Genomic DNA, 13,470 nt, shown 5'->3' with positions numbered 1-13,470 from the left:
TTTTTTGGTTTTTCAAGACAGGGTTTCTCTGTATAGCCCTGGCTGTCCTGGAACTCACTTTGTAGACCAGGCTGACCTCGAACTCAGAAATCCGCCCGCCTCTGCCTCCCGAGTGCTGGGATCAAAGGCGTGCGCCACCACGCCCGGCCATATTTTTAAAGAGGTTGTCTAAGGCTATCACAGAGGTATGGAGAGATCAAAGGGAACAGCTTCTGGGAACTCAGACCTGAACCATCTCGTCTAGGAGTGACCCACTTGGCTCAGATCTCTGGTCCTGGCTGGTCCTGGACTGCTCCACAATTCTTAACTCCCATTCTCTTAATCAGTGAGAGAGTTTCTTGGTTTGGGGGTTTTTTTGTTTTGTTTATTTTGGTAACCCATTTTACTATAACCACAATACGTGAGAAATAAGGACACATATAAGACTTGGCCTAAATACAAAACAGACCACAGGCTGAAGAGACAGAATGGCCTCCAGCTTCCATGGCTGGGCTTGTAGGTCCCCCAGTGACAGGTGGTTGAATTTAGAGTGTCTGCTCTCTACAGGGCTCTGCAGCTGGATAGCAAATGGATGAGCCTCCCCGAGCCTCAGATGCTGAGCCAGCAGAGACTGCTTCCTAGGTTATTGTAGGGCTAAATGAGGTCATACACGCTGCCACTCAGGACAGGACAGGCACACGGAGAGGACTCTGGCACGGAGGCTCTGAAAGGGAAGTATGGCAGCATCAAGTTCAGGCCCTCATGAAGGACTGGATGGCTCTCTGCTGAAAAGGTTTCTGACTCCATGCCTGCTTCCTTACCTGTTGGCCCCGATGGCCTTACAGTCCTTCCCACTGCTCAGGCTAACACAGCGATAACAGACACACCCTTAACATGTGCTGGACACTGCTTGTGCACACTCAACTTTTATGAGGAGGTGCACACAACCCCTTGTAGATGAGGCTACTGAAGCTAGGCGGGAAAGCGATCCGCCCAGGGCCCCAAAGCTGCCAGCTGCTGCTGAAGCAGGCTAGCTGGCCTAGGTGTGGGCCTCCACACTTCCTCCTGGTAAAGTACAGGGCACTGTCAGCATTCAAAGCTAACCTCACCCCAGCCTTCTAGATCTGCCATGCTAGCACGAAACTCGCGAGCGACAGGCAGACCTCAGAGGCTGTCTGGGCAGTTCCTGACCACAGTAGGCATTTCAGATTCAAGATGGACAGAGGAGGTATGCAGTTTATTGGCTCCTGGGTACGGTGAGGGGCAGTTGGGGAGAGGGGGACAAGAGTGAAGACAGCCAGACCTCAAGCAACCACTCCTGACTTTTCAGAGCAGCCCCAGCCCTGCTCTGCTCGCTCCACTTTTTAAAACCAACTCAACCTGTTGACTGAATGCAGAAAATCCTCTTGCTGTGATGTGCAGATGCATCTCCTATTGCCAAGGCACCAGGGGATGCAAGCTTGTGAAAGGCTTGCGGATGAGCGGATTGTCTCTAGGTCCCTCCACACAGCCTGCTCTATGTTAGCTATTTGCAAGAGGCAGAAGACTGAAGGGGGCATGCGCACTTGTGCTCCACACTTAGCAAAGGTTCAGCTCCAATCTGGTCCACATCCAAGCTTCTCGTGGATGGCAAACATTAGTCTGGCAGGGACAAAGGCTGATGGGGATGAGGGGCAAACAAATCAGACACAGATTTGGGAGAGTGCGGTAACAAACTGATTCTGTATCTGCTGTTACAGAAAAGGACTTCAGTGCACATCAAGACCCAAGCCTAGTTCTGTGGCTTTCTAAACCATAAAGAGAAAACAGGAAATTAGTAACAGAAAATTGCACTGCTCGGGACATCACACACACATCCCTGCCAAAGGCATGCTGGCTTTAAAAGCCCAACTCATGCCTGCATGGTTATGTGGCTGGCTTTAAAAGCCCAGCTCATGCTTGCATGGTTATATACTGCTGTGGCTGTCATAGCGAAGGCAAGTGGCCAGGCAGAGTGGATCACTTCTAGTTCCAAAGCACAGGGGATGCAGGCCCGTCATTATGGAACAGAAACCACTTCAACTAAAACAGAATCTTGAGTACACAATTAATTGCATTTACACCTCCGCTTGTGACCGTCAGGATGGTGGTCACAGGCGGCTCTCACCCTCACTTTCAGTGTTGGAAGATTATACTAACTTTGGACTAATAGGCAAATTAGCAGAGTGTACCTTTATTTTTATTTCATTTTTTTCCCCACTGAAATAGAGAAATTGCACAAGTGGCGTAGCCACCCTCTGAGTGTTACCTTTATTCCTGGCACTCAGAGGGCAGATGCAGGTGTGTCTCTATGAGTGCAAGGCAGCCTGGACTAGACCACAAATGCCAGGCCAGCAGAGGTAGACAGCAAAACCCTGCCACAAAAACCCAAAACCAAATGGAAGGAAGGAAGGAAGGAAGGAAGGAAGGAAGGAAGGAAGGAAGGAAGGAAGGAAGGAAGGAAATGCAAGCAGTGATAAAGGCATCCAGCTGTGGTTACCACCAGCTTGACAAGTGCCGTTCTTGTGAAAAATGACATATCCCATCAGTATCAGGAGAGGCGAGGACACCCCATTAACACTGGTTAGTTAAGACATCAAAGTGGAACAATTTGCAAAATCTTAATGAGGAAGAGAAAGCAGTTTTGGCTTTAAGAAGGAGAAAAAAAAAGCCAATGGACAAAAGAGCTTGTCAGGAAAACCAATAGATTGGGAATTAAAAAACAATCTACAAAATATACTAAAACCACAGAGACAAACTGTGTAGGAGCTCACACTGTAAACCTACAAGGCAGACAGACCCAGGAGGACCCACAAGACTTTGGGGCCAGCATGGTTACACATAAGCCAAGGCTACAGAGTGAGACCTACCTCAGTAAGACAACAAAGAAAGCGAAGGGTTAAAGAGACACCATAATGAAGGAGAGGTAGCTGGAAACGTGCTAGCCCTGAAAGGCTGTCAGAAAGGTGCATCCAGAACACTGGCAGCATCCTATGTGGCCAGGGTGTGGGCTGACATGAAGTCTTGTCTCCTGTCACGGTAGTGTGAGAGGGGACGGTCACTGTGGAAAGCAGCCTGGCAGCCACTTACGTTGGTGCTGGCACAACCTTCCCATGTGATCCAGTGATCACTCCTTTTCATCCTGAACTGAGAATACCTCCACAGATAGATTCATTCAAAGCCCGAACTCATGGAAACCAAGATGTCCTCAACAGGCAAACTATGGCACATCCCTTTGATGGAAGTTTAAACTCGTATGTTTATGTGAGTGTGAGTGTGTGTCTCTCTATGTGTGAGTGTATAAGTGTATGTTTGTGCAAGTGTGAGCATGTGTGAGCGTGTGTGTATTGAGTGTGTATGTCCACGTGTGTCTGAGTGCCCGGAGGTCAGAGGCTGGAGGCCCACACTGGGGTTTTCCTTGGTCACTCTGTACCTTACTTTCTGAGACAGTCTCTGAAACTGACTGGTTGGCTGGACTAGTTAGCAGCAAGCTCTGAGGACCAGTGAGTTCCCAGCTCCACAGTGCTGGAACCCCGGCGCACACCAGTGCATCACACATGGAGGCCCTCATGCCTGGTAGTATGCAGCTGACCGCCGTGCTCTAGGAGCGCAGGCTCAGTCTCCAAAGCCACATCCTCAGGTGGCATCAGAGGCCACAGGTGGTGGGTGCTCCCTGGTTATTACATTACAGATGGAGGAAGAAAGGAGGAAATCTATCACCGACACACTGCCTGGCAGAGCGCACAGCCTCACAAGTGTCCTGCTGTCTTGCTCATTTTAAACTCATCAACGCGGGCTGGTGAGATGGCTCAGTGGGTAAGAGCACCCGATCGCTCTTCCGAAGGTCCGGAGTTCAAATCCCAGCAACCACATGGTGGCTCATACCATCCATAAAAAAAAAGATCTGACATCCTCTTCTGGAGTGTCTGAAAATAGCTACAGTGTACTTACATATAATAAATAAAATAAATAAATAAATAAATAAATAAATAAATAAACTCATCAACGCTCACAAGAGGGGCTGCAGTGACAGCTCCCTTCTAGCCTAAGGTGGCCATCTAGAAGGGAAGCCAGGAGCTGTGGGGCCACACGGCTCCCTGCTGGCCGAGTCCAGGCAGACTCCTAACCTCCAGCTTCTCCTTCTGCATGCAGTCTGGCACTGGGAGAGCAGACAGTACTAGGGCCCCACAGATTTGTATATCGAGTTGCTTATCAACAGTTCTATTTTGCTGTCCAAAAGGGTGTCACAAGTGACAAACTTATTCTAGGACAGTCAGAGCTACACAGAGAAACTCTGACTCTGAAAAACAAAACAAAACAAAACAAAAAACCAAAACCCAAACCAAATCAAACATATAACCAAACAAAAAAAGTGAATTCCAATATTAAAAGAAAAGAAGTGAATTCTGGGGCTGTGGATATGGGCTCGGTGGCGCGCGTCTGTAATCCGTCCCTCAGCAGGTAAGATTAGAGAGATTCAAAAGCTCAGGTCAGCCTCTGCTACACAGCAAGTTAGAGCCCAACCTGGGCTGCATGAGACGCCATCTCAGGGGGGTGAGGGTCTGGGTGCATTCCTAACCTCTCCTACTCACAATCTGACTTTCCAAACTCCCTCCCTCAGGAAATGGGAACTGGGAGCTGTCCCCAGTGTCTTTAGCTGACACTTAATCCATCCACCTGTAGCTACTTCTTTCACAGTATGGCCACCACTGCAAGAGGACCCCCAACGGTTCCTATTAAATGAGCCTTCTGTCAGTCCCCATTGTAGGAGCACCCCAACACTTCCCACTGCAGGAGCACCCCATCTTCCCACTCTGCCCCAACACTGCTGAGTCACAACACAGCAGTCAGAATGACTTTCAGAGCAATGGTCGAATCATGCCACGCATCTGCCTGGACTCCTCTAGTGGCTGGTGGCCTGTAAGAACGAACCCACTCCGTACCTCAGCAGCCCTGCTCTTTCTCTTGTCAAGACTGCCAGCCATTTGGGCACCACAGCTGTACTGCCTGGCTCCTCATGTTTTTGGCTTATTTCTGCCTCAGGCCCTTTGAGCTTGCTTGTCTACGGTTATAGAAATAAACTTCCTTGGATATATATACCAGCTTCATCCTTAGCTTCTTTGTTCAAATGCCACCTTTTCAGTAACAAGTTCCTTGCCACTCTGACTAAAACAATAATCCTGGCTGCCCTCTCTTCTCTACGTGACGGTTTTAAGTGTCTTGGTTTTCTTTTTGACATTCCCAGAATGAGTTTTTCTCTATTCCCAGAACCTATGAGAGTGCTTTGCATATAGCAGACATCAACCAAGGACTTATTGGATGGATGGATGGATGGATGGATGGATGGACAAAGGAATGAATGAACACCCATGCCTTCAGGATCTCCCAATAGGTCAGGAGAAAATCCTTGCTGAGCCTAGCCTCTCTAACCTGGGGGTGCGGAGGGGAGTACCCTCCCACTGTCTCACCTTTGTCTGGATCCAGTCAGCTATTTCCCACAAGAAACCACCGGAGCTGGGGAGCGGGGTGGTGCCAGGGCAACAGGTTCTAGTTGCTAGGATAGTGCAAGTCCCAGACCGCCAGCACAGACTTCTACAGAGTGAGGTTTAAATTTAGCCTTCTGATGTCTCACAAACAGAAGAGGTCAGATATCGGTGAGGGCCAAATAGTCTACTTAGCCTAGGTAAGCTCTGATTCAAATAGAAGCTCATTTGACTGGAGGTGTTTTCTGAGGAACGGGGCTAAACTTTATGTAATCATCTATCTGGTCCCCAACCCCCAACTCCTGATGTAGACCTCTGACACAGTAGTATTAAAACTTTCGCAGGCCAAACAATTTCCAACAGTCAGCTAGTGACTGGTCCTCCACTCTCACCTAAGCAGTTCACATAGCCACTTTCTTCAAAACAAATCTACAGAAACCAGTCCCTGGCTGTTTCCACTGGGTCCTAACACCCTCTTCTTAGAACGCGTCATTATTCTGTGCGTGCACACTCGCACCCACAGCATGCCATGCCATCCGCATGGTGGTCAGAGGGCACCTTGGAGTCAGCTCTCTCCTACCATATGGGCCCTGGGGATCAAACTTGGGTCATCAGGCTCTTTACCAGCTGAGCCATCTTGCCTGAAGTCTAGTGTCTCCTCAACTTACTACCCAAAAGCAAACAACCCGAGAAGCCTAGCGTTACCATCCATTGCCTCACCAGAACGATGACTAAACAGAGGCAGCTAAGTTCCTCGATGTCTGACCTGCTAGCACGCTTAGAGGGCCTTGTGCGAGGAGGAAATGGCCACAGAATGTTCTAATCCTTGCAGTGACACAGAAATTCAGAGCTTTCCTCAGTGCAGGAAGCAATGACTGACTGGCTGCCTTCTAAAGACAGGGGGAATTCACGGTCCACTCAGTGCAGTCAGCAATGGCTGACTACTGTCCAAAGATGGGAGGGGGGATTAAGATGTCAGATGATAAAGGGATTTGGCCTCCACTCTCAAGAAAGTCACAGGGAGGAGAGAAATAGACACACAAGGCAGGTTATGTCCTTAGAAAGATAAAAGCAACCTAAGGGGCAGCACCCTTCTGAAGTCCACCCCAGTACCCTGCCACTTCACCTTCAGGCGGTTATGGCTCCACAGCCAACACTGGGATTTGGGTAACCTACACAACAGACTGTGGGGCACCATTCTCTGCTATTCACATTCCAGCTTCCAGTGGGAGGGGAGCCAAGGGCTCAGAAAACAATAGGACTAATTCAGTGCCAGTGGGGGTGTGACAGCACACTCTATCCTCAGAAAGAGGCTGGGAACAAGAGCGTGTTGGGGAGACGCAGCCACATCAGTCCTGAGGGCCTTCCAAGGGCTCTCTCCTTGCCACCTAAAGACCGACAGACTTGCTACCTAGAGACTCCTGGGTCGCTGGCATCTGAATCCATCAGATGTTCCGGGAGCGCGGTTCTCGGGACAAACCAGAGGTTTGGGGTGTCTCTCCTACACGACTGAAAGTAGGGATCTCAGAATCCAAAAGCCATGGCCATTGCAAGAGCAGAGCTGGGCGGGAAGCAGAGGCACAGTTTGTCAAGCGTGAGGTGAGGACACTGCAGGGAACAGGAAGGAGGAAGCAGGGGCGCTGTGAGAAAGAGGGGTAACCAATGCTTGATGAAATGGAAGCGGGGTGGGAGGAGACGCAGGATCTGAGCAGGGGTGTGGGCACAAAGGTGGGATCCTGGGATGGGCCAGTGTGCAGGTGCATGAAGGGTGGGACCTTGCTGGGACGGAAGCCACTCACTTCTCAGAAGCTAGGCAAACGGTAAGGTGGTAAGGTCACTAGCAGTGCTAATTAGAAAGCAGGTTTCCCACAGCACAGGGACAGATTCCCCAGGCATACGCACCAGGAATGGATTAAGGGTGAGTGATGTCAGGGACACCACTGAGTGGGAGCCTCCGAGGCCAAGGGCAGACATAGGGGCTGGGGATACAGTTTAGTGACAGCGCTGGCTCAGCAGGACAGCTGTTAGGGTTAACTGGGTTCAGAAATGCTACCCCCAAACATGGCAATCTGAGGATGTGAGAAGCAAGGTCTCTCTTATCTTCTCCTCTGAAGCAGGTCCTAAGATCCTCACGTGTCTTCCCGTACCCAACAGAAAGAACGAAAGAGCACCCTTAAGGATGCGGTCGCGGGCAAGGACCTGAGCATCGGGGGCTTGTTATGTCCCCCCCCCCCCCATTTACTGCATTTTCTTGGCCTTATATTTTCCATCTTCACCGAGACAAGAATAAAAATGCCTGGGTCTAATCTTCAGGTCTTCACCTCCTTAACTGAAAGCTTCGCATTAAGTTAGACTAAATAAACTGCGATGCTGTTTGCCTGTTAATCTGCCCTTGGTACAGGAGCCTCAGATAGGGGTTTTTAAGAAGGGTGTGTATGTACTTCCCACATAAGGTGCAAGGGGTCTTGGGGGCTAAGAGGTCAAGGGTCATGATGAGGATGAGAAAAGTCACTAAGTCATGGGACAAAGAGAAGAAGCCCTTGAGGGTGATTAGATGGGTGAAGGTTGGATTTAAGAATTCCTGGAAAGCAAGAGCAAGGGCCTGAGGAGAATTTGGAAAGCCAGGAAGTCAGAATATGAGAGACAACGGAGTGGGTGGGTTTTCTGGGATGGCCAGTTCAAATGTATGAATTCCAGATTCCTTTATTTAAAGCAACTCTCAGGAAAAGGCAGGGAGGGAGTGGTGACAGAAAGAGCTAATACCTTGGGCCTGTGAGAGGTCAAGTTAATCTATATAAATAAAGCTTGCCATACAGTAGTTTCTGGGGCAGGGGGATCATTACTAAGGGGTTATGAAAAAGGTCCAAATGAGAGGTGAGAGGCACTATCAGCGATGGGGACAGGGGCTCCAAGATGGCAGCAGTAGTAACTGGCATGGGCCATGTGCTTGGTGTCTGTGGTGTCTCCAGCACCCAGTAGTTAGACCTTCACTAAAAACAACTGGCCTACCATAAAGGTTTCCTGTGAGGCAGAAGGGTCCTGAATGTTCTGCACGTGTTACCTCAGGCTTGAAGTGCTTTGCCAAAAGTTCCTCAGCTGAAGGGCCAAGCTTATGATGTCAACAACCCAATGGGAAGCTCTGTGCTGCACGGCTTTACAAACTGATAGAACCCAACCAAGGGGGCAGAGTGTAGACAATGACGTGTCAGGGTCACGGGAATGACGACGAAAAACCATTCGGCAAAGCAAATGGACCCTGGGGGTGGAGGGGGGATGGTGGTGGTGAGGTTACAAGGACTACATTACTGAGGCAGCATAGAAAAAAGTTCGCTATTTTTGTCTTGACTAAGAACTGCAGAATTTTCATAGAAAGAAACATTAGGGATCGCCAAACTCAATCTCATTGCAGTTTTGATCAGAAACTTAAGTCCACCGGAAGGAAAGGGCCTCTGCCAAGGCTCCCCAAGCTCAACACGATAGAATCTGAACTTCAACCACACACTCAATCCAGAATCCTTTGCTGCCTCAACTGATACTTCACTTCCATGTACTCTTGAGCTCCAGGACGGTGGCATGGCAGCAGGGCCTAAGTTAGGTATGTGCTGATTGACACTGGAGGCTGGGGGTGGTCAAAGAGGGATGTCAGGAGGGTGAGGAGATGATCATGGTGTTACGGGGCGAAGATCACGAGTTATGTGGATGAGTGGGTGGTTTGCAGTAGCCAGGAGAGGACTACGGGGTGCCCACAGAGGGTAGTTTAGGGGTCACTAGGGACTACGGGGCTCTTGGAAGCCGGGTGATGATTGTATCAGCACTGAGAGTGGTGGGTCCAGAAGCAGGGCTGGGGTTAGCACTCAATGAATCGGGGGTCGCCTGGTGAGGTCTGGGGGTTAGGGGTGTGTGTATGGGGTCAAGGAGGAGGAGGCGGGCGCAGCCACAGGGTGGGGTTTGGGAGTCCTGGGGGAGGAGTCTCGGGGCGGGATAGAGGGGCAGGGACCCTGGGTGGGGGTGGGGCCAGGCCGCCGTCCAGGGAGGCCCAGTCGCCGGGCCAGGGACCGAGGAGGGTGGGCACGACGGGCTCCGGACCTTCCCGGGGCCCCACGTCCGCCCGGCCTCCCGCCTCCGGGCACGGTGGACCCACTCTTCCCGCGGCCACCAACCTGACAGCCCCCGAGGGCGACTCCGCCGACAGACCGCCATGCACCGGGCCCTGCCACCAGCGCCGGCCCCGCAACCCGCCTGCGCCATAGCCCGCCCGCCCGCGCGCGGCTTGCCTCGCGCGATATCCAGGTTCCAGGGCGGCCGCACTTCCCTCTCGCTCCCGGCGCGGCCTCCGCCGGGCCCCGGAACCCGGATGACCAGCGCGGGGCCACGCTCCAGCCCGCCCCCCTCCGCCGCGGCGGCCGGCCTGCTTATCCCGGTTCCCGGGCCCCGGAGCCCAGGCCGCCGAGTGTCCTCAGGCGAGCCTCGGAGCTCCGCCCCGCTCTTCTCAGTGCTGGCCGCCGGGTGACGCGGCCTCGCCAACCCGGGCGCCCGGGGAGGGCGTGATGACGTCACGACGCCGGGTGGAAGCCGCGGTCGCCATAGCAACGGGAAAAAAAATCGATCCGCCGTGGGCTGCTCCGGAGGAAGCCATTGCAGGTATCTCTCTAGGTGGTTCCTGCAGAGGACGGTGACCGGGCGCCTGGAGGGGATGGGACTCCGAGGGACGGTCCTCCCCGCACCCTGTGCAACGGCGTCCCGAGGGATGGCGCCCCGACAGTCATCTCTGCTGGATGGTCCTCCCCCTGGGACTTCACCCTGAGGGATGCTTCTCTCCGCGCTCTGTCAGAAGGTGAACCGGGGCTCAGCACCCTGAGGGACTGAGGGACTTAGGGGCGGTCCTCCTTGTGCACGGTCTCCCTGAGAGATGGTCCTTACGCATGGACTGCACTCCGAGGGACAATCCTCCCTGCACTCGGGAAGATGCCCGAGGGGTGGGGTGGGGTGGGGGGCAGTATTATGAAGGATGGCGCCCTGACAGTCCTTCCTGCGGGACAATTCTCCCTGCAGTACTGGCTTGTCCCATGTGCCCTGGGGAGCGTGAGTGTTTATGAGGGATGGTGCACCCATCCTGTCTCCTGAGGAGGGGCCCTGACGTTCCCCTCTGCTGGACTCAGCTCCCCGAGGGATGATCTCTCTGAAGGAAGGTTCCCTGACAGCGCTTGCTGAAGATACTATACTACTGCCTTCCCTGAGAGATGACATTCTGATGGTCGACCCCCGAGGGACAGCCCCCCTAGAGTCTTCTCAGGTTCTTGGGCGATCATTCATTCCTCCATCAGCCCCCCCCAAAACCAACAGGTTCCCTCGATAGGGTAGCAGTGTGAGGAACAAAACCAAGTAGTGCCCCTTTCTTCTCTGTTTTCCCATAGTTTTGCCCCTTTTTTGGACTCAAACGATGTATCCCAAGGTGGCCTTGAACTTGTGATCCCCCTGCCTCATCTTCACACCTGACACCTAACGTTAAAAGTTCTTTTTGTCATCTCTCTTCCAAGCAGGGAGGAATTGTGGTTCAGGATATTTTCAGAAACTTGAGAGAAAATGAGGTTCCAGCTAAAAATAAGCAGATGAAGGGGGAGGAGCCTTGGCACGCGCATGTTAATCCCGGCCCCAGTGTGGTACTGGGATTCCCACCTGGTGCCCTAGTATATGCCCAGTTAGAGTCAGCCCTGCCATCCTAGCACAGCAGGCACGGGACCTTTCCAGGATTTTATAGCATGGATTATTGGTTAGAAATACAGCACGAAAGCCAGACACGGTGTAGTATAACTGTAATCCCCTGCCCTGGGGAGGTGGAACCTGGAGGGTCAAGAGTTCACCATCAGGGCTGGCAAGAGCTCGATCCCTGGAACCCATATGGTGGGAAAAGAGAACCCGTTTCCCCCAGTTGTCCTCTGAACTCCAAAGACACATGGTAGCATGCTTACACACACACACACACACACACACACACACACACACAACTTTCTTATACAAGCGTGTGCACTCACAAATGCACGCACATACTTAATGAAAAAAATTCAGGATCACTTTTCGTTTCCTAAAAAGGTGAAAACACTAGAATTCAGAGTGAACTTGATGTCACCACCCTTTACCATGTGGGCATATAGCTCTTCTTTGCAGATGGTATTCGGTTCATTTCCTCTCCATCACACAGAGACTGTTTGTCTGAAGGAAGAGATAAAAGTTGGCATCTCACCACGTGACCTTGACTGGCCTGCATCTTAGTCTAAGTAGACCAGGCTGGCCTCAAACTCACACATCTACCTGCCCCTCCCTCCCCAAGTGCTGGGATCAAAGGTGTGTGTCACTATACCCAGCCAAAGCAATGGTTCTAAAACATTTCAGGTCCGAAAAATTGGTGAGGAAGCTATTGTGGAGTAGAATTTTATTCTCTTGGTACCAGGAACAAGATTCAAGGACCTGTGCATGCTAGGCATGGCGCTCTGCCGCTGAGCTACAAGTAAAGGTCAGAGAGGGCAATGTCAGATGACAGCTCTCCACCGCTGTGGTGCTGTGACCTTGGCTCTAGTTCTGCCTCACAGTTCTGGAAATGTAACTTGCATCACACTAAATCACACTCACAGGGAGTCAGTGTATATACAATAAAATGCTGGTGCATGTACACTTCAGCCACCAGTGGACCCCATCCTCTCTCCCTTGTTTGGACAGTCAGGTAGAACTACAAAGTCACGTGCATGAACTCTGAGTGTGTCGGGGTGGCTCTTGTCAAGCCACTGCTTGGCACAAAATGGCAGTTCTGTGATCATGGCGTGGCTCCACCTATCTTTGTTGCAGATGTTAAGGAGAACGCTCAAGATTCTGGTGGGCCAACCCAAATTACTGCTCAGGCCATTTCCCCCCCCCCCCTTGTTCCTCAAGTCACACTAAAAATGGCTGACCTGAGGCTGTTCTGTATAAAGGGCTGGGAACCACTTGCCACAGCCCCTAAGCTGTGTGACAGTGGTAGTAGCCGACCTAACCTGTGTTTCAGAACGGTGTGTTCAAGGTCACGTGTCATTGAAGAGAACAGCCGGAAGTGCTAGAAATGGGTCATCTTTTGTTTGTTTGTTTGTTTGGTTTGCTTGCTTTTGGTTTTTAAGGCAGGGTTTCTCTGCAGCTCTGGCTGTCTGGGAACTCACTCTGTAGACCAGGCTGGCCTCGAACTCACAGAATTCTACCTGTCTCTGGCTCCCAAGCACTGGGATTAAAGGCGTGCACCACCAATGCCTAGTGGATTGGGACATCTGACTATGACTATGTCTGAGCCACTCTTGTGCTGCCCATTCCCTATAGATTTTACTGTGATTAAAAGGAATAATACCTCAGTCATTTATTGTTTTGTTTTTGGTTTTGATGAGGGTGTGTGTGTGTGTGTGTGTGTGTGTGTGTGTCTGCAGAGGCCAGAAGAGGGCATCAGAGTTGAAATTTTAGGCAGTAAAGAGACCCCTGGGTGTGGGTGCTGGGAACTGAACTCAGGTCTTATAGAAGGATAGCAAGGAGTCTTAACTGTTGAGAGACATCACACCAGCCCCAGGAGAATAATACTATAAATAGCCACCTAACTCCCTCCATTTTTTTATTTTTGTTTTTTGAGACAGGTTTCTATTATATATCCCTGGCTGGCCTGAAACTATATAGATCAGGCTGGTCTCAAACTTAAAGAGATCCTCCTGCCTCTGCTTCCTTAATACTGGGATTAAAGACCTAAGCTGCCATGCTCAGCAAGGGGAAGTTCCTGACGTTGCTTTTAAAGATAGACAGGGACATGAATTTCCAGATATTAAAATCATTAGGAATAAGCTGAGCTGTGGGAGGGGGGAGCCAGGCCTGTCCGGCAGTGAAAAGAAGAGACCTTTGAGTGTTTACGATCCCCACCCCCCCACCCCCACCCCCACGCTATAGGACAAGCCTTTGAGGTAGAGGAAAAGATGCATGCTAGACCTCG

At 51.3% G+C, this 13,470-nt stretch overlaps 1 protein-coding gene across 3 annotated transcripts in view; it reads right to left on the bottom strand.

Annotated features, from left to right (window-relative positions):
• Znf76 (zinc finger protein 76) overlaps window positions 1–10,042 on the bottom strand; it is a 27,820-nt gene extending 17,778 nt beyond the window's left edge. Inside the window, exon 1 of one of the 3 annotated variants that reach the window (XM_029533016.1) lies at window positions 9,641–10,042. The gene's annotated coding sequence lies outside the window, so the exon portion shown is untranslated. The remainder of the gene's footprint in view (window positions 1–9,640) is intronic. The other 2 variants (XM_029533017.1, XM_029533018.1) reach the window with 2 other exon arrangements.
• Window positions 10,043–13,470: the final 3,428 nt, after the last annotated feature.

This window comes from Mus pahari, chromosome 21 (assembly GCF_900095145.1).
Source record: "Mus pahari chromosome 21, PAHARI_EIJ_v1.1, whole genome shotgun sequence".
Lineage (NCBI taxonomy): Eukaryota > Metazoa > Chordata > Mammalia > Rodentia > Muridae > Mus > Mus pahari.
This window is presented reverse-complemented; position numbering and strand designations above follow the sequence as displayed.